Source organism: Bombina bombina, chromosome 3 (assembly GCF_027579735.1).
Source record: "Bombina bombina isolate aBomBom1 chromosome 3, aBomBom1.pri, whole genome shotgun sequence".
Taxonomy (NCBI): Eukaryota; Metazoa; Chordata; class Amphibia; order Anura; family Bombinatoridae; genus Bombina; species Bombina bombina.
The window spans coordinates 590,876,068-590,903,981 of NC_069501.1; positions in this window are offsets into that span (position 1 = coordinate 590,876,068).

Genomic DNA, 27,914 nt, shown 5'->3' on the forward strand with positions numbered 1-27,914 from the left:
TTTTTTCATTTTTGGTCATTTTTTGTAATGGTAGTGATTTTTTTATTTTTTGTAACTTAATGGGTATCAGGGGCGGACTGAGACCAATCAGGGCGACGGTCAAAAATTAGGGATGGGCCCCCACTGTCTCACACTGACCCAAATGTATTCAAATGTATGCAAATAAATATGGTAGCCTCCATACCCGGCCCCCCACCAGGCCCCCCAACCTCCAGGGCCAAAACTCCCAATATCAAGGACCAGCGATAGAGCCCCCAACCTCCAGGTCCAGACCCCCCACTCTATGGCACTCACAGTGACAGACCCCCAACAGGACCCCCCACAATTTAGGGCCCCTGAGCAACAAACCCCACATCTAGGCACAAGGCCCCCACTCTGGCCAGGGCCTCCATTAAAGACACACTCAACTGCTTAGTTAATTATAGGGTAGCTATCAACCCCAGTTTAAGCAGCACACCAGGACTCATGGAGATGCCATTTGTGGTCCCCCTACATGCTGGGCCCTCGGTCCAGGTTCTATTTACCCAGCTGATCAGTCCTCCCTTGATGGGTGTTAGCTTAGGGGTCTTGAGGGGTAGCTGTTAGGGGGTTAAGTAGTGTAGAGGTAGTTTGCGATAGTGAGTTATGGCAGTTAAGGGGTTAATAGTTTAGGTGGTAGTTTGTTATGGCAGAATAGGGGTTAATAGCGTAAGGGGCTAGTTTGTGATTGGGGTCTGGCAGTTATGTGGGTTAATAGGGGAGGGGTTAATAGTAGAGGGGGTTATAGCAGATTAGGGGTTAATAGTTTAGATGTGCATTATTTGTATACACAATGTTTTATTTATATGCATTTTCTTGTAAAATGAAAATTTATTTAAGCATTGTATTTTATTTTTTACAGCTTTGGCTTTTTAAAACAAAAACAATCGGTTAGATTACGAGTTTTGCGGTAAGAGGGGTGCTGTGCTATCTTGCAAGTTATTGTCACTGCTCACTTTCCTACAGCGCTGGTATTACAGTTTTTTCTAAACCCAGCGTTAAAAGGCAAGAAGTGAGCATAGAGCAAAATTGTGCTCCATACCGCACTCCAATACCAGCGCTACTTAAGTCAGCGGTGAGCTGGTTGTACGTGCTCGTGCACGATTTCCCCATAGACATCAATGGGGAGAGCCGGCTGAGAAAAAGTCTAACACCTGCAATAAAGCAGCGTAAAGCTCAGTAACGCAGCCCCATTGATTCCTATGGGGAAACACATTTTATGTTTACACCTAACACCCTAACATGAACCCTGAGTCTATACACCCCTATGGTTACACTTATTAACCCCTAATCTGCTGCCCCCAACATCGCCGACACCTACATTTTATTTATTAACCCCTAATCTCCCGCCCCAATGTCGCCGCCATCTACCTACACTTATTAACCCCTAAACTGCCACCCCCAACGTCGCCGCGACTATAATACACATATTAACCCCTAAACCACCACACTCCGGCCTCGCAAACACTAGTTAAATATTATTAACCCCTAATCTCCCGCCCCAATGTCGCCGCCACCTACCTACATTTATTAACCCCTAATCTGCCACCCCAATGTCGCTGCTACTATATTAAATGTATTAACCCCTAAATCTAAGTCTTACCCTAACCATAACACCCCCTAACTTAAATATAATTAGAATAAATCTACAATTAATAACTAAATAATTTCTATTTAAAACTAAATACTTACCTGTAAAATAAACCCTTAACTAGCTACAATATAACTAATAGTTACATTGTAGCTATCTTAGGGTTTATTTTTATTTTACAGGCAAGTTTGTATTTATTTTAACTAGGTAGAATAGTTATTAAATAGTTATTAACTATTTAATAACTACCTAGCTAGAATAAATACAAATTGACCTGTAATTTATTTAATTGTATTTAAAGGGCCACTAAACTCAAAATCTTTCTTTCATGATTCAGATAGAGAATACAAATTTAAACAGCATTACAATTTACTTCTATTATTTATTTTGCTTCATTTTTTAGATATCCTTAGTTGAAGAAAAAGCAATGCACATGGTGAGCCAATCACGCAAGGCGTCTATGTGCAGCAACGAATCAGCAGCTACTAAGCATATCTAGATATGATTTTCAGCAAAGAATATCAAGAGAATAATACAAATTAGATAATATAAGTAAATTAGAAAGATGTTTAAAATTGCATTCTCTTTCTAAATCATGAAAGAAAAAATGTGCGTTTCATGGCCCTTTAATTTAGGTAATTTATTTAATTGTAGTGTAGTGTTAGGTGTTTGTGTTACTTAGGTTAGGTTTATTTTACAGGTCAATTTGTATTTATTTTAGCTAGGTAGTTATTAAATAGTTAATTACTATTTAGTAACTATTCTACCTAGTTAAAATAAATACAAACTTGCCTGTAAAATAAAAATAAACCCTAAGCTAGCTACAATATAACTATTAGTTATATTGTAGCTAGCTTAGGGTTTATTTTACAGGTAAGTATTTAGTTTTAAATAGGAATCATTTAGTTATTAATTGTAGGTTTTATTTAGATTTATTTTAATTATATTTAAGTTAGGGGATGTTAGGGTTAGACTTAGATTTAGGGGTTAATAAATTCAATATAGTGGCGGCGGCGACATTAGGGACGGCAGATTAGGGGTTTATAAATGTAGGTAGGTGGTGGCAATGTTAGGGACAGCAGATTAGGTTTTAATAATAATTAACTAACGTTTGCGAGGCGGAAGTGTGGAGGTTTATGGGTTAAGATGTTTATTATAGTGGCGGCGATGTCCGGAGCAGCAGATTAGGGGTTAATAAATTAATTTTAGTGTTTGCGATGCGGGAGGGCCTCGGTTTAGGGGTTAACAGGTAGTTTATGGGTGTTAGTGTACTTTTAAGCACTTTAGTTATACGTTTTATGCTACAGTTTTGTCATGTAAAACTCATAACTGCTGACTTTAGAATGCATTACGAATCTTGACGGGATAGGGTGTACCGCTCTTTTTTTTGCCCTTGCAGATGAGGAACAGGACTTGGGAATTATTATTTCAGATGATTTAAAACTTAGTAAACAATGTAGTAGTGCAGCGAGTAAGGCTAGCAGAATTCTTGGATGTATTGGTAGAAGCATTGGCAGCAGAAATAGTAAGGTTCTTATGCCACTTTATAGTCTATAAAGTGGCATAAGAACCTTACTATTTCTGCTGCAAATACTTCTACCAATACATCCAAGAATACCTATCCTGGTAAGTTTTATTTTTTAGACCATATACCATTTTTGTAGCCCTCCTTTGCACAGATTCAAGTTTGTTAATATCCTTCTGAAGATATGGCCTCCAGAACTACACACAATACTCAAGATGAGGCCTAACTAATGATCTATAATTTATAGATCATTAGTTAGGCCTCATCTTGAGTATTGTGTGTAGTTCTGGAAGCCATATCTTCAGAAGGATATTAACAAACTTGAATCTGTGCAAAGGAGGGCTACAAAAATGGTACATGGTCTAAAAAATAAAACTTACCAGGATAGGCTGAATGACCTAAATATGGGAACGGTGTAAAAGCCGGAACGGAACGGAACAGGCCGGAACAGCCCTTTTATGAAGGAAATTGATTTAAAATATAATGGGATGTATTAGAGACTCTTGAGAACAATTTTAGGAACAAGAATATTTGTGATATGATCATTAATTAACCCTTTAACTACCAAAATAGTGTGCGGAACCAAACATAACAGCCCGGAACAGCACCTTCCCAGAAAACCAGATACACCAAATTCACAAGTCACATGTGACTAAATGTAATAAGTGTAATCAGCCACAAACCATCCACAGAAACCACGTTCCAATACCCGTTCCGGCCTGTAAAACGCTTTTTCATGAAAAGTGACGGAACAGCACCTTACCAGCAAACCAGATACACCAAATTCACCAGTCCCACATGACTAAATGTTATAAGTGTAATCAGCCACAAACCATCCACAGAAACCACATTATGATATCTGTTACGGCCTTTAATACACTTTTTTATAAAAAGTGACGGAACAGCACCTACCCAGCAAAATATATAGACCAAATTCACCAGCCACAAATAACTAGATGTGGTAAGTGTAATCAACCACAAACCATCCACAGAAACGACGTTCCAATACCCGTTCCGGCCTGTAAAACACTTTTTCGTGAAAAGTGACGGAACGGCACCTTACCAGCAAACCAGATACACCAAATTCACCAATTACACATAACTAAATGTTATAAGTGTAATCAGCCACAAACCACCCAGAGAAAGCACATTATCATATCTGCTCCGGCCTATAATACACTTTTTTATAAAAAGTGACGGAACGGCACCTTTCCAGCAAAATATACAGACCAAATTCACCAGCCACACATAACTAGATGTGGTAAGTGTAATCAACCACAAACCATCCACAAAAACCACGTTCCAATACCCGTTCCGGCCTGTAAAACACTTTTTCGTGAAAAGTGATGGAACGGCACCTTACCAGAAAACCAGATACACCAAATTCACCAATTACACATAACTAAATGTTATAAGTGTAATCAGCCACAAACCATCAACAGAAACAACATTATGATATCTGTTCCGGCCTTTAATACACTTTTTTATTAAAAGTGACGGAACGGCACCTTCCCAGCAAAATATACAGACCAAATTCTCCAGCCACACATAACTAGATGTTGGAACGTGGTTTCTGTGGATGGTTTGTGGTTGATTACACCTATCACATCTAGTTATGTGTGGCTGGTGAATTTGGTCTGTATATTTTGCTGGGAAGGTGCCGTTCCATCACTTTTTATATAAAAGTGTATTAAAGGCCGGAACAGAGATCATAATGTGGTTTCTGTGGATGGTTTGTGGCTGATTACACTTATAACATTTAGTTATGTGTGACTGGTGAATTTGGTGTATCTGGTTTGCTGGTAAAGTGCCGTTCCATCATTTTTCATGATAAAGCATTTTACAGGCCAGAACGGGTATTGGAACGTGGTTTCTGTGGATGGTTTGTGGTTGATTACACTTATCACATTTAGTTATGTGTGGCTGGTGAATTTGGTCTGTATATTTTGCCGGGAAGGTGCCGTTCCGTCACTTTTTATAAAAAAAGTGTATTAAAGGCCGGAACAGATATCATAATGTGGTTTCTGTGGATGGTTTGTGGCTGATTACACTTATAACATTTAGTTATGTGTGACTGGTGAATTTGGTGTATCTGGTTTGCTGGTAAAGTACCGTTCCGTCACTTTTCATGAAAAAGCGTTTTACAGGCTGGAACGGGTATTGGAACATGGTTTCTGTGGATGGTTTGTGGTTGATTACACTTATCACATCTAGTTATGTGTGGCTAGTGAATTTGGTCTGTATATTTTGCTGGGAAGGTGCCGTTCCGTCACTTTTTATAAAAAAGTGTATTAAAGGCCGGAACAGATAATATAATGTGGTTTCTGTGGATGGTTTGTGGCTGATTACACATATTACATTTAGTCACATGTGAATTGTGAATTTGGTGTATCTGGTTTTCTGGGAAGGTGCTGTTCCGGGCTGTTATGTTTGGTTCCGGACACTATTTTGGTAGTTAAAGGGTTAATTAATTATTATATCACAAATATTCTTGTTCCTAAAATTGTTCTCAAGAGTCTCTAACACATCCCATTATATTTTAAATCAATTTCCTACATAAAAGGCCTGTTCCGGCCTGTTCTGTTCCGTTCCGGCTTTTACACCGTTCCCTAAATATGTATAGCTTAGAGGAGATAAGGGAAAGAGGTGATATGATAGCAACTTTCAAGTACATTAAAGGGTTTAGTAAAACTGAGGCTGTGGGTATTTTACATAAAATGGAAAATTCAAGAACAAGGGGTCATGAGCTCAAGCTAAAGGGTAGTAGATTCAGGAGTAATTTGAGGAAGCACTTTTTTACAGAAAGAGCGATTGATTTATGGTATAAACTTCCTCAAGAGGTAGTAGCGACAAAAACTGTGGGGGACTTTAAAAATGCATGGGACAAGCATAAGGCTATCCTACAAACTAGATAAGTTTATACTGTTAGGTAATATCTGGCAGACTTGCTGGGCCTATGGCTCTTATCTGCCGTCAATATCTATGTTTCTATGTTTCTCCCAGGACAAGCTCGTAATACCGGCGCTATGAAAGTCCCAGTTGATTTGCGGTAAGGTCAAAAAAGTGTGCGGTGCCCCTATATCTGCAAGACTCGTAATACCAGCGAAAGTAAAAAAGCAGCGTTATGAGGCTTAACTCTGCTTTTTTACTCATAACGCAAGACTCGTAATCTAGCCGAATAATATTTATTTTTCATTATATAAATATGTTTAAAAACTCAGTAGCCGCAACTTTACATTTTTACATATCTGCATTTGTTAAACATTATACAGTTAGGTAAGACTGTAATGTCATCACTCCTTTTTTTCTAACATATTAATAATGAAAAATAAATATTATTGTTTAAAAGAAAAAACATGCAAAACAGGCCTAGATTACAAGTGGAGCAATAATTTAACACGTTCCCACAAACAGCAAATTTGTCCGTTTTCAGGCGAGCAATAAATAATGAGCCATTACAAGTAGCTGGTTATTGCTACTGAGAACTTGTGGTAGCAATTAACGCTTATAAAATTAACCAGAGATCAGATCTCTAGTTAATTTTTATAAATGTTCACCAAATGCCCCCAAAACCAAGCGTATTTTATTAAAAAATAAAAGCCTAAGATTACGAGTTTTGCGCAAAAAAATTGTGTTATTTCACTCCCCATAGCGCTGCCATAACGAGTCCTTGTGCTGTACGTTATGGTGCGTAAGATCCTTACCGCACAAAAGCCAAGGGCTGATTTGACGTGCTCTAGACATCAATGGGGAGAAGTGTTAAAAAAAAAACCTGAAGTGCGAAATGACGATCGCTGTAACGCAACCCCATTGATGTCTATGGGGGAAAGAAAATTACATTTAAATCTAACACCCTAAGATACACCCCAAGTCTAACCACCCCTAATCTGCCGACCCCGACATCGCTGACACTAAATAAAATCTATTAACCCCTATTCTGCCGCTCCCCGACATCACTGCAACTAATAAAAGCTATTAACCCCTAATCCTCCACTCCCTGACATTGCCACCACTAAATAAAGTTATTAACCCCAAATCCGCCACTCCCCAACATCGCCGATACTAAATAAAAACTAATAACTCCTAATCCGCTGCTCCCTGACATCGCCGACACTAATAAAAGCTATTAACCCCTAATCCTTCACTCCCCGACATTGCCACCAGTAAATAAAGTTATTAACCACTTATCCGCTGTTCCCCGACATCGCCGACACTAATAAAAGCTATTTACCCATAATTATCCGCTCCCCGACATCGCCAACACTAATAAAATATATTAACCCCTAATCCTCCACTCCCCGACATCACTGCACTAAATCAAGGTATTAACCCCTAAACCACTGCTCCCCAAAATCGACAACACTAATAAAAGCTATTAACCCCTATTCCACCGCTCCCCTACATTGTTGCCACTAAATAAAGTTATTTACCCCTAATCCGCTGTTCCCCGACATTGATGACACTAAATAAAAGCTATTAACCCATAATCTGCCGCTCCCCGACATCACCACCACTAATAAAAGCTATTAACCCCTAATCCTCCATTCCCCGACATCACCGCCACTAAATAAAGCTATTAACCCCTAATCTTTCTCACCCCGAAATCACCGCCCTAAATAAAGGTATTAACCCCTAATCCGCCGCTCCCCGACATCGCCAACAATAAATAAAATATATTAACCCCTAATCCGCCGCTCCCCTAAATCACCAACACTAATAAAAGCTATTAACCCTTAATCCTCCAATCCCTGACATTGCAGTCACTAAATAAAGTTATTAATCCCTAATCTGCCGCTCCCCGACATCGCTGGCACTAAATAAAAGCTGTTATCCCCTATTTCTCCGCTCCCCGACATCGCCGCCACTAAATAAAGTTATTAATCCCTAATCCGCTGCTCCCCGACATCGCTGACACTAAATAAAAGCTATTAACCCCTAATCCACCGCTCCCCGACATCGCCGCCACTAATAAAAGCTGTTAGCCCCTAATCCTCCACTCCCCGACATCGCAGCCACTAAATAAAGTCATTAACCCCTAATCCGCCACTGAATTAAAGCTATTAACCCCTAATCTGCCGCTCCCTGACATCGCCGCCACTAATAAAAGCTATTAAACCCTAATCCGCCACTCCCCAACATCGTCAACACAAAATACAAGCTATTAACCCCTAATCCACCGCTCCCCGACATCACAGACCCTAATAAAAGCTATTAACCCCTTATCCTCTGCACCCCGACATCGCCGACACTAACAAAAGCTATTAACCTCTAATCCTCCGCTCCCCAACATCACAGCACTAAATAAAGGTATTAACCCCTAATACGCCGCTTCCCGACATCGCCGACACTAGTAAAAGCTATTAACCCCTAACCATCTGCTCCCTGACATCGCTGCCACTAAATAAAGTTATTAACCCATAATACACCTCTCCCTGACATCGCTGACACTAAATAAAAGCTATTAACCCCTAATCCGCTGCTCCCTGACATCTCCGCCACTAATAAAAGCTATTAACCCCTAATCCGCCACTCCCCGACATTGCCACCACTAATAAAAGCTATTAACCCCTAATCCTCCACTCCCCGACATCGCCGCCACTAAATAAAGTTATTAACCCCTAATCTGTGACTCCCCGACATTGCCAACACTAAATAAAAGCTATTAACCCTGAATCCGCCGCTACCCGACATCACTGACATTAATAAAAGCTATTTACCCCTAATTCTCCGATCCCCGACATCGCCGGCACTAAATAAAAGTTATTAACCGCTAATCCTCCGCACCCGACATCGCTGCTACTAAATAAAGTTATTAACCCCTAATTTGCTGCTCCCCGACATTGCTGACACTAATAAAATCTATTAACCCCCAATCCTCCACTCCCCAGCATCGCCGACGCTAAATAAAGTTATTAACCCCAAATCTGCCACTCCCCAACATCGCCAACACTAAATAAAAGCTATTAACCCCTAATCCGCCGCTCCCCGACATCGCCAACCCTAATAAAAGCTATGAACACCTTATCCTCCGCACCCCGACATCGCAGACACTAATAAAAGCTATTAACCTCTAATCTTCCGCTCCTCGACATCACCGCACTAATTGAAGGTATTAACCCATAATCCGCTCCCCGACATCGCCAACACTAAATAAAATCTATTAACCCCTAATACGCCGCTCCCCAACATTGCCGACACTAGTAAATGCTATTAACCCCTAATCATCTGCTCCCTGACATCGCCGCCACTAAATAAAGTTAGGAACCCATAATCCATTGCTCCCTGACATCGCTGCTACTAAATACAAGCTATTAACCTCTAATACGCCACTCCTCAACATCGCCGACACTAATAAAAGCTATTAACCTCTAATCCTCCGCACCCGACATCACCGCATTAAATAAAGCTATTAACTTCCTAATCCGCCGCTCCCAGACATCACCAACACTAATAAAGATATTAACCCTTAATCCTCCGCTCCCCGACATTGCTGACACTAAATAAAAGCTATTAACCCCTAATCCTCCGCTCTCTGACATCAATGCCACTAAATAAAGGTATTAACCCATAATCCACCACTCCCCAGCATTGCCGGCACTAAATAAAAGCTATTAACCCATAATCCTCCGCTCCCTGACATCACTGCACCAAATAAAGGTATTAACCCCTAATCTGCCGCTCCCCGACATCGCCGGCACTAAATAAAAGCTATTGACCCCTAATCCTCCGCTCCCTGACATCGCTGCCACTAAATAAAGTTATTAACCCCTAATCTGCTGCTCCCCAACTTCGCTGACACTAAATAAAAGATATTAACCCCTAATCCGCCGCTCCCCGACATCGCCACCACTAATAATAGCTATTAGCCCCTAATCCTCCAATCCCCGACATCGCCGCCACTAAATAAAGTTATTAACCCCTAATCCGCCACTCATCAACATTGTCAACACTAAATAAAAGTTATTAACCCCTAATCCGCCGCTCCCCGACATCGCCGACACTAAATAAAAGCTTATGACCCCTAATTTGCCGCTCCCCGACATCGCCGACCCTAATTAAAGCTATTAACCCCTTATCTTCTGCACCCCGACATTGCCAACACTAATAAAAGCTATTAACCTCTAATCCTCTGCTCCCTGACATCACCGCACTAAATAAAGGTTAATACCCTAATCCGCCGCTCCCCGACATCGTCGACACTAAATAAAATCTATTAATCCCTAATACACTGCTCCCCGAAATTGCCGACACTAGTAAAAGCTATTAACCCCTAATCATCTGCTCCCTGACATCGCTGCCACTAATTAAAGTTATTAACCCATAATCCAACACTCCCTGACATCGCTGCTACTAAATACAAGCTATTAACCCCCTAATCCGCCGCTCCCCGACATCGCCAACCCTAATAAAAGCTATGAACACCTTATCCTCTGCACCCCGACATCGCAGACACTAATAAAAGCTATTAACCTCTAATCTTCCGCTCCTCGACATCACCGCACTAATTGAAGGTATTAACCCATAATCCGCTCCCTGACATCGCCAACACTAAATAAAATCTATTAACCCCTAATACGCCGCTCCCCAACATTGCCGACACTAGTAAATGCTATTAACCCCTAATCATCTGCTCCCTGACATCGCCGCCACTAAATAAAGTTAGGAACCCATAATCCATTGCTCCCTGACATCGCTGCTACTAAATACAAGCTATTAACCTCTAATACGCCACTCCTCAACATCGTCAACACTAAATAAAAGCTATTAACCCCTAATCCGCTGCTCCCCGACATCGCTGACACTAAATAAAAGCTATTAACCCCTAATTCGCCGCTCCCTGACATCGCTGACCCTAATTAAAGCTATTAACCATTTATCTTCTGCACCCCGACATCGCCGACACTAATAAAAGCTATTAACCTCTAATCCTCCGCACCCCGACATCACCGCATTAAATAAAGCTATTAACTTCCTAATCCGCCGCTCCCAGACATCACCAACACTAATAAAGATATTAACCCTTAATCCTCCGCTCCCCGACATTGCTGGCACTAAATAAAAGCTATTAACCCCTAATCCTCCGCTCTCTGACATCAATGCCACTAAATAAAGGTATTAACCCATAATCCACCACTCCCCAGCATTGCCGGCACTAAATAAAAGCTATTAACCCATAATCCTCCGCTCCCTGACATCACTGCACCAAATAAAGGTATTAACCCCTAATCTGCCGCTCCCCGACATCGCCGGCACTAAATAAAAGCTATTGACCCCTAATCCTCCGCTCCCAGACATCGCTGCCACTAAATAAAGTTATTAACCCCTAATCTGCTGCTCCCCAACTTCGCTGACACTAAATAAAAGCTATTAACCCCTAATCCGCCGCTCCCCGACATCGCCACCACTAATAATAGCTATTAGCCCCTAATCCTCCAATCCCCGACATCGCCGCCACTAAATAAAGTTATTAACACCTAATCCGCCACTCATCAACATCGTCAACACTAAATAAAAGTTATTAACCCCTAATCCGCCGCTCCCCGACATCGCCGACACTAAATAAAAGCTTATGACCCCTAATTTGCCGCTCCCTGACATCGCCGACCCTAATTAAAGCTATTAACCCCTTATCTTCTGCACCCCGACATTGCCAACACTAATAAAAGCTATTAACCTCTAATCCTCTGCTCCCTGACATCACCGCACTAAATAAAGGTTAATACCCTAATCCGCCGCTCCCCGACATCGTCGACACTAAATAAAATCTATTAATCCCTAATACACTGCTCCCCGAAATTGCCGACACTAGTAAAAGCTATTAACCCCTAATCATCTGCTCCCTGACATCGCTGCCACTAATTAAAGTTATTAACCCATAATCCAACACTCCCTGACATCGCTGCTACTAAATACAAGCTATTAACCCCCTAATCCGCCACTCCCAGAAATCACCAACACTAATAAAAGATATTAACCCTTAATCCTCCGCTCCCCGACATTGCCGCCACTAAATAAAGTTATTAACTCCTAATCCGTCTCTCCCGACATTGCCGGCACTAAATAAAAGCTATTGACCCCTAATCCTCCACTCCCTGACATCGCTGCCACTAAATAAAGTTTTTAACTCCTAATCTGCTGCTCCCAGACATCGCTGACACTAAATAAAAGCTATTAACCCCTAATCCGCCGCTCCCCGATATCACCACCACTAATAAAAGCTATTAGCCCCTAATCCTCCAATCCCCAACAACGCCGCCACTAAATAAAGTTATTAACCTCTAATCCGCCACTCCCCAACATCACCGCCGCTAAATAAAAGCTATTAACCCCTAATCCGCTGCTTCCTGACATCGCCGCCACTAATAAAAGCTATTAACCCTAATTTGCAGCTCCCCGACATTGCCGCCACTAATAAAAGCTATTAACTCCTAATCCTTGACTTCCCGACATCGCCGCCACTAAATAAAGTTATTAATCCCTAATCTGCCACTACCCGACATCGCTGACACTAAATAAAAGCTATTAACCCTGAATCCGCCTCTCCCCGACATCACTGACACTAATAAAAGCTATTTACCCTAATCCTCCGCTCCCCGACATCGCCGCCACTAAATAAATTTATTAACCCCTAATTTGCTGCTCCCCGGCATCGCTGACACTAAACAAAAGCTATTAACCCCTAATCAGCCGCTCCTCGACATCGCCGCCACAAATAAAAGCTGTTAGCCCCTAATCCTCCACTCCTCGACATTGCCGCCACTAAATAAAGTTATTAACCCCTAAATCGCCACTCCCCAACATCGCCGACACTAAATAAAAGCTGTTAACCCCTAAGTCACCGCTTCCTGACATCGCTGCCACTAATAAAAGTTATTAACCCCTAAACCACCGCTCCTCGACATTGTCGCCACTAATAAAAGCTATTAACCCCTAATCCCCACTCTCCGACACCGCCGCCACTAAAGTTATTAACCCCTAATCCTCCACTCCCCAACATCGCTGACACTAAATAAAAGCTATTAACCCCTAATCCGCCGCTCCCCGACATTGCCGACCCTAATAAAAGCTATTAACCCCTTATCTTCCGCACCCCAACATCGCCGACACTAATAAAAGCTATTAACCTCTAAACCTCCTCTCCCTACATCACCACACTAAATAAAGGTATTAACCCCTAACCTGCCACTCCCCGACATCCCGGACACAAAATAAAATCTATTAACCCCTAATCTTCTGCACCCCAACATCGCCGACACTAATAAAAGCTATTAACCTCTAAACCTCCTCTCCCTACATCACCGCACTAAATAAAAGATATTAACCCCTAATCCTCCACTCCCCGACATCACTGCACTAAATAAAGTTATTAACCCCTAATCTGCCGCTTCCCAACATCGCAGACACTAAATTAAAGCTATTAACACCTAATCCTTTGTGCCCTGACATTGCCGCCACTAAATAAAGTTATTAACCCCTAATCCGCCACTCCTCAACATCGCTGACACTAAATAAAAGCTATTAACCCCTAATCTGCTGTTCCCTGACATCGCCACCACTAATAAAAGCTGTTACCCCCTAATCTGCTGCTCCCCGACATTGCCGCCACTAATAAAAGCTATTAATCCCTAATCCTCCACTCCCCGATATCGCTGCCACTAAATAAAGTTATTAACCCCTAATCTGCCACTCCCCAACATCACCGACACTAATAAAAGCTATTTACCCCTAATCATACGCTCCCCGACATTACCGCACTAAATAAAGGTATTAACCCCTAATCTGCTGCTCCCCAACATCGCCGGCACTAAATAAAAGTTATTAACCGCTAATCTTCCGCTCCCCGACATCGCCGCCACTAAATAAAGTTATTAACCCCTAATTTGCTGCTCCCCGACATCGCTGACACTAAATAAAAGCTATTAACCCCTAATCCGCCGCTCCTCGACATTGCCGCCACTAATAAAAGCTATTAGCCCCTAACCTTTCACTCCCCGACATCGCCACCACTAAATAAAGTTATTAACCCCTAATTTGCCACTCCCCAACATCGCTGACACTAAATAAAAGCTATTAACCCCTAATCCTCCACTCCCAGACATCGCCGCCACTAAATAAAGTTATTAACCCCTAATCTGCCACTCCCCGACATCGCAGACACTAAATAAAAGCTATTAACCCTGAATCCGCCGCTCGCCAACATCACCGACACTAATAAAAGCTATTTACCCCAAATCATCCGCTCCCCGAAATTACTGCACTAAATAAAGATAATAATCCCTAATTTGCCGCTCCCCAACATCGCCGGCACTAAATAAAATTTATTAACCGCTAATCCTCCGCTCCCCGACATCGCCGCCAGTAAATAAAGTTATTAACCAATAATTTGCTGCTCCCCGACATCGCTGACACTAAAAAAAAGCTATTAACCCCTAATCCGCCGCTCCTTGACATCGCCGCCACTAATAAAAGCTATTAGCCCCTAACCCTTCACTCCCCGACATCGCCACCACTAATAAAAGTTATTAACCCCTAATCCGCCGCTCCCTGACATTGCCGCCACTAATAAAAGCTATTAACCCCTAATCCTTCACTCCCTGACACCGCCGCCACTAAATAAAGTTATTAACCCCTAATCCTCCACTCCCCAACATCTCCGACACTAAATAAAAGCTATTGACCCCTAATCCGCCGCTCCCGACATCACTGACACTAATAAAAGCTATTAACCCCTAATCCGCCGCTCCTCGACATTGCCGCCACTAATAAAAGCTATTAGCCCCTAACCTTTCACTCCCCGACATCGCTGACACTAAATAAAAGCTATTAACCCCTAATCCGCCGCTCCTCGACATTGCCGCCACTAATAAAAGCTATTAGCCCCTAACCTTTCACTCCCCGACATCGCCACCACTAAATAAAGTTATTAACCCCTAATTTGCCACTCCCCAACATCGCTGACACTAAATAAAAGCTATTAACCCCTAATCCTCCACTCCCAGACATCGCCGCCACTAAATAAAGTTATTAACCCCTAATCTGCCACTCCCCGACATCGCAGACACTAAATAAAAGCTATTAACCCTGAATCCGCCGCTCGCCAACATCACCGACACTAATAAAAGCTATTTACCCCAAATCATCCGCTCCCCGAAATTACCGCACTAAATAAAGGTAATAATCCCTAATTTGCCGCTCCCCAACATCGCCGGCACTAAATAAAATTTATTAACCGCTAATCCTCCGCTCCCCGACATCGCCGCCAGTAAATAAAGTTATTAACCAATAATTTGCTGCTCCCCGACATCGCTGACACTAAAAAAAAAGCTATTAACCCCTAATCCGCCGCTCCTTGACATCGCCGCCACTAATAAAAGCTATTAGCCCCTAACCCTTCACTCCCCGACATCGCCACCACTAATAAAAGTTATTAACCCCTAATCCGCCGCTCCCTGACATTGCCGCCACTAATAAAAGCTATTAACCCCTAATCCTTCACTCCCTGACACCGCCGCCACTAAATAAAGTTATTAACCCCTAATCCTCCACTCCCCAACATCTCCGACACTAAATAAAAGCTATTGACCCCTAATCCGCCGCTCCCGACATCACTGACACTAATAAAAGCTATTAACCCCTTATCCTCCGCACTACGACATTGCTGACACTAATAAAAGTTGTTAACCTCTAATCCTCCGCTCCCCGATATCACCGCACTAAATAAAGGTATTAACCCCTAATCCGCTGCTCACCAACATCGCCGACACTAAATAAACTCTATTAACCCCTTATACGCTGCTCCCCGCCATTCGCGACACTAATACAATCTAATAACCCCTAATCATCTGCTCCCCGACATCGCCACCACTAAATAAAGTTACTAAACCCTAATCCACCGCTCTCTGACATCGCTGTCACTAAATACAAGCTATTAACACCTAATCCTCCACTCCCCGACATCACCAACACTCATAAAAGCTATTAACCCCTAATCCTCCGCTCCCCACATCGCCGCCACTAAATAAAAGTTATTAACCCCTAATCCGACGCTCCCCAACATCACCACCACTAAATAAAAGCTATTAACCCCTAATCCGCCGCTCCCCGACATTGCCGCCACTTAAATAAACATATTAACCCCTAAACCGCTGGCCCCCCACATCACAAAACACTAAATTACAACCCTAACAACCCCCTAACTTTAAATTCAAATTACAATATAACTATCTTAAAATAAATAAAAACTTACCTGTGAAATAAAAAACTAAGTTTAAACTATAAATTAACCTATCATTACTATTCTAATAAAATACAAAAAACTACCAATTAAAAAATCTAAATTACAGTTTTAAAAAAACCTAACACTACAAAAAAAAATTAAAAATCTAAAATTACAAAAAAGAATAAACACTAAATTATGAAAAATAAAAAACACATACGGCTAGATTTAGAGTTCTGCGGCCAAAGGGGTGCGTTAGCTACGCGTGCTTTTTTTCTCCCGCACCTTTTAAATACCGCTGGTAATTAGAGTTCACAGAAGGGCTGCGTTAGGCTCCAAAAAGGGAGCGTATAGCATAATTTACCGCCACTGCAACTCTAAATACCAGCGGTGCTTACGGACGCGGCCAGCTTCAAAAACGTGCTCGTGCACGATTTCCCCATAGGAAACAATGGGGCCGTTTGAGCTGAAAAAAAACCTAACACCTGCAAAAAAGCAGCGTTCAGCTCCTAACGCAGCCGCATTGTTTCCTATGGGGAAACACTTCCTAAGTCTGCACCTAACACCCTAACATGTACCCCGAGTCTAAACACCCCTAACCTTACACTTATTAACCCCTAATCTGCCGCCCCCACTATCGCTGACCCCTGCATATTTTTTTAACCCCTAATCTGCCGCTCCGTACACCACCGCAACCTACGTTATCCCTATGTACCCCTAATCTGCTGCCCCTAACACCGCCGACCCCTATATTATATTTATTAACCCCTAATCTGCCGCCCGCAACGTCGCTGCCCCCTAACCACAATTATTAACCCCTAATCTGCCGACCGGACCTCACCGCTACTATAATAAATGTATTAACCCCTAATCCGCCTCACTAACCCTATAATAAATAGTATTAACCCCTAATCTGCCCTCCCTAACATCACCGACACCTAACTTCAAGTATTAACCCCTAATCTGCCGACCGGACCTCACCGCTACTCTATTAAATTTATTAACCCCTAAAGCTAAGTCTAACCCTAACACTAACACCCCCCTAAGTTAAATATAATTTTTATCTAACAAAATAAATGAACTCTTATTAAATAAATTATTCTTATTTAAAGCTAAATACTTACCTGTAAAATAAAATACCTAAAAATAAATACAATTAAATAAACTAACTAAAGTACAAAAAATAAAAAAAGAACTAAGTTACAAAAAATAAAAAAATAATTTACAAACTTTAGAAAAAGATTACAACAATTTTAAGCTAATTACACCTACTCTAAGCACCCTAATAAAATAACAAAGCCCCCCAAAATAAAAAAAATGCCCTACCCTATTCTAAAATACAAATAGAAAAGCTCTTTTACCTTACCAGCCCTTAAAAGGGCCTTTTGCGGGGCATGCCCCAAAGAATTCAGCTCTTTTGCCTGTAAAAAAAACAGACAATACCCCCCCCCAACATTACAACCCACCACCCACATACCCCTAATCTAACCCAAACCCCCCTTAAATAAATCTAACACTAAGCCCCTGAAGATCTTCCTACCTTGTCTTCACCACGCCGGGTATCACCGATCGGTCCAGAAGAGGCTCCAAAGTCTTCATCCAAGCCCAAGCGGGAGCTGAAGAAGTCCATTATCGGGCTGAAGAGGTCCATCATCGGGCTGAAGTCTTGATCCAAGCGGGCGCCGCTGAAGAAGTCCATTATCGGGCTGAAGTCTTGATCCAAGCGGGTGCTGAAGAGGTCCATCATCGGGCTGAAGTCTTCTATCAAGCGGCATCTTCAATCTTCTTTCTTCCGGAGCCATCTTCTTCCAGCCGACGAGGATCCATCCTCTTCTACCGATGCCTACTCGCCGAATGACGGTTCCTTTAAATGACGTCATCCAAGATGGCGTCCCTTGAATTCCGATTGGCTGATAGGATTCTATCAGCCAATCGGAATTAAGGTAGGAAAATTCTGATTGGCTGATGGAATCAGCCAATCAGATTCAAGTTCAATCCGATTGGCTGATCCAATCAGCCAATCAGATTAAGCTCGCATTCTATTGGCTGATCGGAACAGCCAATAGAATGCGAGCTCAATCTGATTGGCTGATTGGATTAGATTGGATAGAATCCTATCAGCCAATTAGATTGGATAGAATCCTATCAGCCAATCTGAATTTGAGGGACGCCATCTTGGATGACGTCATTTAAAGGAACCGTCATTCGGCGAGTAGGCGTCAGTAGAAGAGGATGGATCCGCGTTGGCTGGAAGAAGATGGTTCCGGAAGAAAGAAGATTGAAGATGCCGCTTGATAGAAGACTTCAGCCCGATGATGGACATCTTCAGAGCCCGCTTGGATCAAGACTTCAGCCCGATGATGGACTTCTTCAGCGCCCGCTTGGATCAAGACTTTAGCCCGATGATGGACTTCTTCAGCCGCCGCTTGGATCAAGACTTCAGCCTGATGATGGACTTCTTCAGCCCCCGCTTGGGCTTGGATGAAGACTTCGGAGCCTCTTCTGGACCGATCGGTGATACCCGGCATGGTGAAGTCAAGGTAGGAAGATCTTCAGGGGCTTAGTGTTAGGTTTATTTAAGGGGGGTTTGGGTTAGATTAGGGGTATGTGGGTGGTGGGTTGTAATGTTGGGGGGTATTGTATGTTTTTTTTACAGGCAAAAGAGCTGAATTCTTTGGGGCATGCCCCGCAAAAGGCCATTTTAAGGGCTGGTAAGGTAAAAGAGCTTTTCTATTTGTATTTTAGAATAGGGTAGGGCATTTTTTTTATTTTGGGGGGCTTTGTTATTTTATTAGGGGACTTAGAGTAGGTGTAATTAGCTTAAAATTGTTGTAATCTTTTTCTAAAGTTTGTAAATTATTTTTTTATTTTTGTAACTTAGTTCTTTTTTTATTTTTTGTACTTTAGTTAGTTTATTTAATTGTATTTATTTTTAGGTATTTTATTTTACAGGTAAGTATTTAGCTTTAAATAAGAATAATTTATTTAATAAGAGTTCATTTATTTTGTTAGATAAAAATTATATTTAACTTAGGGGGGTGTTAGTGTTAGGGTTAGACTTAGCTTTAGGGGTTAATAAATTTAATAGAGTAGCGGTGAGGTCTGGTAGGCAGATTAGGGGTTAATACTTGAAGTTAGGTGTCGGCGATGTTAGGGAGGGCAGATTAGGGGTTAATACTCTTTATTATAGGGTTATTGAGGCGGGAGTGAGGCGGTTAATAACTTTATTATAGTAGCAGTGAGGTCCGGTCGGCAGATTAGGGGTTAATAAGTGTAGGTAGGTGGCGGCGACTTTGGGGGCGGCAGATTAGGGGTTAATAAATATAATATAGGGGCCGGCGGTGTTAGGGGCAGCAGATTAGGGGTACATAGGGATAATGTAGGTTGCGGCGGTGTGCGGTCGACAGATTAGGGGTTAAAAAATTTTAATAGAGTGGCGGTGATGTGGGGGGGCCTCGGTTTAGGGGTACATAGGTAGTTTATGGGTGTTAGTGTACTTTAGAGCACAGTAGTTAGGAGCTTTATGAACCGGCGTTAGCCCATAAAGCTCTTAACTCCTGGCTTTTCTCTGCGGCTGGAGTCTTGTCGTTAGAGTTCTAACGCTCACTTCAGCCAAGACTCTAAATACCGGCGTTAGAAAGATCCCATTGAAAAGATAGTTTACGCAAATGGCGTAGGGGGATCTGCGGTATGGAAAAGTCGCAGCTGCAAAGTGAGCATTAGACCCTTTCCTGACTGACTCTAAATACCAGCGGTAGCCCAAAACCAGCGTTAGGAGCCCCTAACGCTGGTTTTGACGGCTAACGCCAAACTCTAAATCTAGGCGTAAGATTACAAAAAATAATAAATGAAACGATCAAAAATAAAAACAATTGCAACTAATCTAATAGCCCTATAAAAATAAACCCCCCCAAAATAAAAACACCCCCTAACCTACAATAAACTACAAATAGCCCTTAAAAGGGCGTTTTGTAGGGCATTGCCCTAAGTTAAACAGCTCTTTTACCTGTAAAAATAAACAAAGTCCCCCCAACAGTAAAAGCCATCACCCAACCAACCCGTCACTATTAAAAGCTATTAACCCCCAAAATAAAAAACTAACTCTAAAAATAACCTAAGCTACCCATTGCTCCTAAAGGGGCATTTCTATGGGCATTGCCCTTTAAAGGGCATTCAGCTCTTTTACAATGTGCCCAAAGCCCTAATCTTAAAAAAAAAAAAAACACCCCAAAAAAAACTTACACTAACCCCAGAATATCTACTCACAGTTCCTGAAGTCCGGACATCCATCTTCATCCAGGCGGTGAGTAGTCTTTATCCAGACAGCGACACCTTCATCCATCGCAGGGGCATCTTCTATTTTCATCCTTTCAGTGCGGAGCGGAGCTATCCTGGACGACGATGACATCCTGCACAGAGCGTCCTCTTCATACGGTCACCGCCGTACACTGAAGTTGAATGCAAGGTAACCGTTTCAAAATCGCGTGCTTTGCATTCCTAGGATGAGAGCTTCTGAAATCCTATTGGCGGTTTAGGGGTTAATATTTTTAAATAGTGTTGGCAATGTGGTTGAGCAGCAGATTAGGGGTTAATAAATTTATTTAAAGGGACAGTCTACAATAGTTATTGTTTTAAAAGATAGATAATCCCTTTATTACCCATTCCCCAGTTTTGCATAACCAACACAGTTATATTAATATACTGTTTACCTCTGTGATTACCTTGTATCTAAGAATCTTCTTCCAGCACCCTGATCACATGACTGTGACTGTTTATTATCTATTGTCTTAAATTTAGCATTGTATTGTGCTAGATCTTAAATAATCCCCTGTGCCTGAACACAGTGTTATCTGTATGGCCCACGTGTACTTTTCGTCTCTTTGTGCTGAAAAGGAATTTAAAAAGCCTGTGATAAGAGGCAGCCCTCAAAGGCTTAGAAATTAGCATATGAGCCTACCTATGTTTAGTTTCAACTAAGAATACAAAGAGAAAAAAGCAAATTTGATGATAAAAGTAAATTGGAAATTGGAAAGTCGATTAAAAGTACTATCTGAATAATGACAGTTTAATTTTGACTAGGCTGTACCTTAAATAGTCGCAATGTAGGTGGGTGGCAGATTAGGGGTTAATAAGTTTTAAATAGTGTATGCGAGGTGGGAGGATGGCAATTTAGGGGTTAATAGGTAGTTTATGGGTGTTAGTGTACTTTGTAACATTTTAGTTATGAGTTTTGTGAAACATTTTTGTTACACAGAATCCATAACTACTGCTCTCAGATCACGGTATGGATCATGTCAGTATAGGCTGTAACTCAAGCATTTTAGCCTGAACGCACAACCTGTATTAGCGGCGCTATGGAAATCCCACACTCAAACTTAATTTTTATTAGTGCGGAATGGACGTTGCGTTACAGGCTAAAATGCTTGCGGTATAGCTATACTGCCGCAACTCGTAATATGCATTCATGGCCATTCCACAAGCAATGGCCAATTTTTCAGCGGTATAGCTGTACCGCAAAACTAGTAATCTTGCCAATAGATAGTACCATATTAATTTTTTAATAAAGTAACTGCACTTAGCAGTTATTGGGGGCTAAATTTGGCGACTATAGGGTGTTAAAAAAAAAAAAAATGTACTGAAAAGTGCCTTTACATTGCAGTCTTTGGGAACTGTGTGTTCCCTGAATAAATATATATATATATATATATATATATTTATTTATATACATATATATGTGTTAATATGCGTATATACACATATTAACATATAAATATATATTCATATACCTACAGTATATATTTACAAATTGCTGCCATCGCTGCATGACTTACCCCCTTTGCTCTGCTATTTGTGAGACACAGCATGAGAACGAGGCTCGCATTGGAGCCTAAAGAGCGCAATGCTTCCGTGCGATGCAAATGCATGGTCGTGTTCGTATTGCGGCTAGCTTGTAGTACCAGCACACATTTGCACTGGTTTTACTCAGTGGAGTGCAAATATCGCTTTGCACAATAGGAAAAATATACATGAAACATTGTATATAAATGTATCAACATAGCTCCTATACTTTTAATAGGTTTATTTTTGTCTTTATTAGTAAAGTAGATCGAATGACATAACATAGGTATATGGTTCGGTGGGAATTTGCTGGGCGTTCCATGAGAGTAACCTGCCTTCTAATTGGGAAACATTGCCAGTAGTGCAATATATTACAAGCGCTGCCCTGCAGGTTAGGTAAAGGTTATCAGCCATAGTTGTCTCGCCACCTTTCCAGTGTGAGGAATGTAGTATAGGTACAGTAATAGTAAGGTTACACAGGAATGATTTAAAGTGTTCCTACACAAAAACCTTTTTGTTTCAGCAAACAAACTGTCTGTTCTGTGTGGGAAAGCTCCAAATACAGCCCCCCTCTTCTGATATGACAGACGAGTGGTGATGTGGGCAGGCTTTTACTAAAGCCACAATCACTATTTACTTTACTTTGACAGACTGTGATTTTGTTACCAGAGGAGCGTCCTATGCCGGCTGTTATCAGGAACGCTTGAGCCCAGTTTTCAGAGAGCCAGTTTTTGATCACCGATTGTTCCTGCTTTGGGCAATATCAGTGACTGACGAAGTTCTTCCTATACGGAACACAAACTTGTGGCAGTTAATAATTAGAACTGAACTGAACTGGACTGCGTTCAATATATGCCTTTATGTTCAGGGTCTCACAGTGATTGCTACCCAATACTACTTCGAGGAGATAAGTGTTATTTTCAAGTGCTTTTACCATACCTCATAGTCACCTAGATTACAAGTTTTGCGCTATAGAGGGTGCAAAACGAACGCAACAAAAGTTGCGTTATTTCACCCTCCATATCGCTGTCATTATGAGTTTCTGAAAAGCCTCCTTGTGCGTGCTATATGGTGGCGTTAAGCTCCATACCGCACAAAAGCTAAGGGCTACTTTGACGTGCTCGTGCACGCTTTCCCCCATAGACATCAATGGGAGAAGGTGTTAGAAAAAAAACTAACACTTGAAGCGCGGAATGAAAAGCTCCGTAACGCAACCCCATTGAAGTCTATGGGAAAAAAAAGTTAAGTTTAAACCTAACATAAACCCAAAGTCTAAATACCCCTATTCTGCTGCCACGACATCGACACCAAAATAAAGTTATTAACCCCTATTTCGCCGCTCCCTGACAACGCCGCCACTATAATAAATTTATTAACCCCTAAACCTCTGGCCTCCTACATCACTGCCACTAAATAAACCTATTAACCCCTAAACCACCAGCCCCCCACATCACAAAAACTAAATTAAACTATCAACCCCTAAACCTAACATCCCCCTAACTTTATATTAAAATTGCAATATCCCTATCTTAAAATAAATAAAAACTTGCCTGTGAAATTAAAAAAAACTAAGTTTAAACTAACAATTTACCTAACATAACTATTTTCTTTGAGGAAGCGCATGTACACATGCGCGAAATGCGTCAGATAGAAGCAGCTGTACATATATGATGACTTCCACCTGAACGAATAAATCCTGACTTGCACTGGCTATTTGTTTCCGGTCTCCTTTCTTTCTTCAAGTTAACATAACTATTATAATAAGCTTAAAATAACTACCAATTGAAAAAACTAAATTACACGTAAAAAAAAACTAACACTACTAAAAAAATAACAAACAAAATTATCAAAAATAAAAACAATTACACCTAATCTTATAGCCCTATAAAAATAAAAAAACTCCCTTCCAAAATAAAAAACTATCCTACAATAAACTACCAATAGCCCTTAAAAGGACCTTTTGTAGGGCATTGCCCTAAAGAAATCAGCTCTTTTACCTGGAAAAAATACAAAGACCCCCCAACAGTAAAACCAACCACCCAACCAACCACCCAAAATAAAAAACCTAACTCTAACAAAAACCTAAGCTACCCATTGCCCTGAAAAGGGCATTTGTATAGACATTGCCCTTTAAAGGGCATTCAGCTCTTTTACATTGCTCTGAAAATGGCATTCAGCTCTAGTACCTAAAGCCCAAAACCCTAATCTAAAAAAAAGAAACACCCAAAAAGATGTGAAAAAAACCTAATACTAACCACCAAAGATCCACTCACAGTTTCTGAAGTCCGGACATCCATCCTCATCCAGGCGACGAAAAGTCTTCATCCGGGCGGCGAGAAGTCTTCATCAAGGTGGCGAGAAGTCTTCATCCAGGCGGCATCTTCTATCTTCATCCTGGGGGGAGTGTAGCGGATCCATCCTTGAAGACATCCGGCACAGAACATCATCTTCATACGGTCACCGCCGTACACTGGTTCTTCAAAGAAAGGGAGCCTTTTCAAAATGGCATCCCTTGCATTCCTATTGGCTGATTTGACTCTTGAAATTCAAATCAGCCAATAGGATGAGAGCTACTGAAATTCTATTGGCTGATTTGAATAGCCAACAGAATTTCATTAGCTCTTATCCTATTGGCTGTTTTGAACAGCCAATAGGATTTCAGTAGCTCTCATTCTATTGGCTGATTTGAATTTCAAGAATCAAATCAGCCAATAGGAATGCAATGGACGCCATTTTAATAAGGCTCCCTTGCATTGAATATCCAGTGTACGGCGGTGACGTACGCCGAATGTCTTCAAGAAAGGATCCGCTCCGCCATGATGAAGATTGAAGACCCTGCCTGGATGAAGACTTCTCGCCACCTGGATGAAGACTTCTCACCATAGTCGCCTGAATAAAGACTTCTCGCTGCCTGGATGAGGATGGATGTCCGGACTTCAGAAACTGTGAGTGGATCTTCGGGGGTTAGTGTTAGTTTTTTTTTTTTTTTTTTAAATTTGGGTGGGTTTTATCTTTATATTAGGGTTTTGGGTTTTAGGTAAAAGAGCTTAATGCCCTTTTCAGGGCAATGTAAAAGAGCTGAATGCCCTTATAAGGGCAATGCCCATACAAATGCCCTTTTCAGGACAACGGGTTGCTTAGGTTTTTGTTAGAGTTAGGTTTTTTATTTTGGAGGATTGGTTGGGTGTTGGGTTTTACTGTTGTATTTTTTTCCAGGTAAAAGAGCTGATTTCTTTAGGGAAATGCCCTACAAAAGGCCCTTTTAAGGGCTATTGGTAGTTTATTGTAGGCTAGGGTTTTTTATTTTGGGGGGGCTTTTTTATTTTGATAGGGCTATTAGATTAGGTGTAATTGTTTTTAATTTTGATAATTTTGTTTGTTATTTTTCGTAATTTAGTGTTTGTTATTTTTTTGTAATTTATTATTTTTTATTTGTTGTAATTTTAGACTTAAATTTGTTTTAGTAGTTTTAGTTTTTTAATGTGTAATTTAGTTTTTTTAATTGGCAGTTATTTTAATTTAAGTATAATAGTTTAGTATAATAGTTATGTTAGGTTAATTGTTAGTTTAAATTTAGTTTTTTTTTTTTATTTCACAGGTAAGTTTTTATTTATTTTAAGTTAGAGATATTGTAATTTTAGTTAGGGAGTGATAGGTTTAGGGGTTAATAGTTTAATTTATTAGTGGCAATGTGGGGGGCTGGAGGTTTAGGGGTTAATAGGTTTAGTTAGTGGTGGCGGTGGCGGGGAGCGGCGGAATAGGGGTTAATAATTTTATTATAGTGGCGGGGATGTGGGCGGGCAGCAGATTAGGGATTAATAAATTTTAAATAGTGTTTGCGATGCAGGAGGGCCTCAGTTTAGGGGTTAATAGGTAGTTTATAGGTGTCAATGTACTTTGTAACACTTTAGTTATGAGTTTTGTGAAACATTTTTGTTACACAAAATCCATAACTACTGCTTTCAGATGGCGGTATGGATCATGTCAGTATAGGCTGTAACGCAAATATTTCAGCCTCACCGCACAACCTTTAATACCGGCACTATGGAATTCCCACACAAAAACGTCATTTTTTGGAGTGGGGGATCGATGTTACGTTACAGGCTAAAATGCTTGCGGTATAGCTATACCGACATGACTCGTAATGGCTGCATTACTGTTTTTACACTGAAATTGCCATTTTTCAGTGTTAAAACCATAACGCACAACTCGTAATCTAGGTAAGTGTGTTTGAGGTCATAAAGTGTGAGTTTGATTCTACTTTTATTGTAATAAATTGTGATTTTAAGATACTACACTTAGATATGGCTTTGCGTTTTTTTCTCTGTTCTTGTTTGCTTTTCCCATATCAGAGGTCAGCCCCTTTATGCCAGGTGTGATCACACACCAAGCACCAGATCAGAATATTGGTCCCTGTAGCCCCTTTATATCCAGTATGAGCTCATATGAGACCTCATATCATTCTATTATCCTCTACAGCCAATTTATGCCACATATGAACACATCAGCACTCAGACTCATTTTCTTTACTTATGCGTTATTTTAGCTAGAAGGTCACATCATACCTCAGACCAATGACCCTGAATACGCTTTTGTGCCAAAAATATAAAGAATACTGTTTTTAATCCCATTTGAGCCAGTAAAATACTCACTTACTCAAATACTCAATTTGAACAATAATACATATAAATATATAAGTTGTCTTATTGTGTCTATGGGGTCAATTTATCAAGCTTGATGCCCCTTGTTTCTGGCGAGCCTTCAGGCTCACCTGAAACAGAAGTTATGAAGCAGCGGTCTAAAGACCGCTGCTCCATAACTTGTCCGCCTGCTCTGAGGCTGCAGACAGAAATCAACCCGATCGAATAAGATTGGGTTGATTGACACCCCCTGCTAGCGGTTGATTGGCCGCAAATCTGCAGGGGGCGGCATTGCACAAGCAGTTCACAAGAACTGCTGGTGCAATGATAAATGCCGACAGCGTATGCTGTCTGCATTTTTCGATATGTGGTGGACATGATAAGCTACATTGTATCATGTCCGCTCGCACATTAATAAATATACCCCAATATCTCATTTTCATACAAAAATTATTTTTATTATTTCATCAGCGCATAGATGAACCAGTGCTTAGTACAGTGTTTCTAAACTCCAGTTCTTATGTATTCTACTAACAGGCCAGAACACAGGTGAGTTAGTTCAGGTTAGTAACCATGTTTACTGATCAGCTGATTATGTCACCTGTGTTCTAGTTAAAGGGAAATGAATGATACCCAAATGTTGAAGCAATTGAATGTGACACAGCATAGCTGTAAAAAGATGACTAGGAAATACCACCCGAACCTCTCTATGTAAAATAGGAAGATATTTACCTCAAAATGTCCTAAGTATTCACACCCCACTCTGAAGAGCAGCCAATTAGAATGCAAGTCCCATGACTTGCAAGGGAGTGTGCATCTGGCATGTCATGTTATTTCCCAAATCAGTTTAAGAAAGTTTACTATGAAATCTCATGAGATTACAGCAAAGCAATGCATGTCATCAGCACTGCTGGACAGTAGGTGAAGTATAACTGTTCACAGAGCACTTACTCTGATAAACTGAAGAAATTGTGAGGTAAAATATCTTCCCTTTTTACATAGAGATGCTCACGTGATATCTTCATATCAGCTTTTTACATTTATGCTGCTTCACTCTCAACTGATTTAGCATAGGAGTATTATGTC